This window comes from Arachis duranensis, chromosome 1 (assembly GCF_000817695.3).
Source record: "Arachis duranensis cultivar V14167 chromosome 1, aradu.V14167.gnm2.J7QH, whole genome shotgun sequence".
NCBI lineage: Eukaryota > Viridiplantae > Streptophyta > Magnoliopsida > Fabales > Fabaceae > Arachis > Arachis duranensis.
In genome coordinates, this window is record NC_029772.3 from 74,500,640 (window position 1) to 74,504,079 (window position 3,440).

Sequence of the window (3,440 nt, forward strand, 5' to 3'; positions counted from 1 at the left end):
GGATGAAACCCTTGGTGTTCTTGTTCAAGGGCAAGAAGAGATGAAAAGGGATGTGCAAAATTCCATGGCCGCCTTGGATGCGGTAACAAATCAATTAGCCTCCCAATGCTTGAACACTCAAGGAACTCCCATGGCTACATGTGGAGAATCAAATGAAGAACATAGCATGAAGGAGAGATTGAAAATTTCGATGGGAAATGAGGGAAGTTGCTTTGTATTGGAACAATTGGAGGAAGCTTTAATTGTTGAAGACACGGAAGAAGTGGTAGAAGACTTAGGAGATGCGGAGCCTCCATGGGAACATAGAGTTGAAGAAAATCCCTCCAAGATGATTGGAATTGATGCTAGGAAGGAAAGTGCACACCTTCCAAGGCATATTCCATATGAAGACTTGGATGGGATAGAGCAAGGATTGAGTTCTCTTGGTGATGAAGATCAAGCATCAAGTCTTAGTGGTGAAGAATCCTTTGAGCACGAAGAACCTTCTCCGGTTGGATTTGAAAGCGTTGAGGAGGTAAATCTTTCTCACCCTCCCTATTATGATTTGAGAAAAGGAAAAGGTTTAGATAAAATCGTTGAACAAAGGATTGAGATTAAGAGATCTTGTGAAGAGGTGGAAATCCCTAGAGATAGACGAACGAGGGTTGGTTACGCTTTGTCAAGATCTTTGGAAGCATCTTTGCCTAGGTTGCCATCTACACCTTCATTTGAGTGGGTGAAATTCATTTCTATTAGCTTTATTATCCCACTTGAATATGGTTTGCTTGAAACGGATGGCCAACTTAGGGAAGTTTGTGGGATGAAGCGTAGGCGGAAAAGGTTTTGTGATGGGCATTGCAAATCAAGGCTCATTATGGTTGATGCATCAAACGTGAGATATAAAGGTTGGAGTAGTGCTCAAATAGATAGGTCTAGGAGGATTGTTGGGCATTTCATTGAGAATTCACCTTATTCACCACCCGGATGGACTAATAAGGATGATCAACTTCAAGACGGGTGTGAAAATAAAGTGTGGGACCCCAGATCACAAGAAGAGGATCAACTTTGGGAGCCCCAAGCTTGTGAAGAACTCCATCAACACTTGGCTCAATCCACAAGAAATCTTGGGGCACAATGGAGAACCAAGCATTGGTGGGAGTTCCAAGATGAGTACAAGCACAAGCCACCTTGATGAGGAGCTCCCCATAAGTCCAACTTAAGGACAATAAACAAAAGTGCTAGGTGGGAGGCACCCCACCATGGTAAAATCTTTTCATTTTCTCTTTTGTACATATTGGTAGAACTAGTTTAATTTCATGTTTAGATTAGTTGGATGAGTTTAATTAGTATTTTAACATGTTAAATAAGGTTTTAGGGTGTTTTGGTAGTAGCTTGGAGGTTTGGAATGCTTGGATTGGTGCAAAAAACATAGCAAAAATTTTTGAAAAACAGAACACCATCCACGCGTTCGCGCACATGACGCGTACGCGCACCTGAGCATGTTTTGACCATCCACGCGTTCGCGCACATGACGCGTACGCGCACCTGAGCATGTTTTGACCACCCACGCACACGCGCACTGTACGCGTACGCGTGGATGCCAAATTTCACCTCCAGCCAAAAAACCCGAGAGTTCGGCCTGCACTGTGCAAACATTGGGCCTGAGGCACAAGTCTATGCACGCGTGCGCGCACCTGGTGCGTACGCGCACATGATCTTATATTCGCAATGCACGCGCACGCACACTGTGCACGCGCGCGTCGATTGCACAATCTGCACCCCCGGTACTTTTACCCGAGAGTGGTGCCAGACTTGGGCCGACCCTATGCCTCCGGCCTAACTCGATGCACGCGTGCGCGCACCTGGCGCGTACGCGTCCTTCGACCAATATACCCATCGACGCGTAAACATGGATGACGCGCACGCGTCGGGAAAAAAAAATAAAAATAAAAAAAAAGAGTTTTTTTTCTCCCCTTCCATTTTCTTTTGCTTATCACACTCGCATACTTCTACTCTTCCCATTTTCATTTAGTTTCTGTAGCATGTTTTCATTTTTTTAAGTCATTTTAATAATGGTGTTGCATCTTCCTACTCAATTGTTGAGGATTTCTTGCATTATTTTGGTGCTTCTTGACTTGTTTGATATTGTTGGGTGATGAAACTTTTAAATCAATGCTTCATCTTGTATGAATCTTGTGTCCTTGTGCATTGATATGACCTCATATTATCTTTCATGACCCACTTCTTCTTATGTGAACTTGATGTGCCATATGCTCTTCATGCTTCGATTTTACTCTTGCATCAAGTATCATTGATATGCCATTTTCTCTTATTGTTTCCTCCTCTACATGTTGTAGCTATGCCATTAGCTTATATTGTTTTCTCACTTACATGCGTAGCTAACATGTAGTGAGAACCTTACTCTTATTTGGCATTAGCCCCGCCTATGTTCTATTTGCTTCGATATGTTTGTTATAGGCTTAACTTTCTTTCTTTTTCTTCCCTTTTTGGTTGGCCACCAAGAAGGGAGATATGAATAGCTTTAAATGGGGCAACAAACAAGTCATCCGCACTACCATTTGAGGAACTCATCAATTGTAGCAACCCATCCACCTTGCTCATCTTTGAGTGCACCGAGGACGGTGCAAACTTTTAAGTGTGGGGAGGTCGTCCGACCGGTCGGCGATTTTGGGTGACAAGTTTCTAATTCCAACACTTTTGCATTTCATTTTAGGATTTTAGGATTTTTACTTGCATTTTCTTAGTTTTTGCATATATATACAAATAAGCTTAGTCAAAATAATGAAATTTTTCAAGATTTCTATCTATAGGGCACCAATTGATTTGAGTGAAAACTTTTCATAGAACTTGCTTGAATTATATATATTGTGGAACATGTTTTTGAGCTAAGAACACAAGCAAGTGAGTTTTGAGCCTATTGGTGTGGTTACATCTTATAACCACTTATTTTTCCTTCTTGTGTGCATTATTCTCTTCCTATGATTGTAATCTTTGAATTGTTTGATTCTTTGTGTCCATTATTTTGTGTATTCATGCATTTATATGATTGAGGCCATCATTTCATTAGCTCACTTATCCAAATAGCCAACCTTTTATATTCCTTTGTTAGCCAATTTGAGTCTACGCTTAACCCACTTGGTTCTTTAATTTAGCACATTACAAGCCTAAAGCGGAAAACAATAAATGTCCTTAATTTGGATCTTTGATTAGCCTAGGCAAGCGTGTGTGAGTATCATTCAAGTGTGGAAATCTTGGGACATTGGGTGAATAAAAGGGTAGTTTTGTATTTTTATTGAAAATGTTGGGAATTGGGTACATGCTCATGTATTGATCAAATGTATAGACCTTATGCATTGATGCTCTTGTATATAGAAAGAAAAAAAATGAGAAAAACAAAAGAAAAAGAAAAGAAAAATAATATGAAAAAGAAAAAAAGAAAG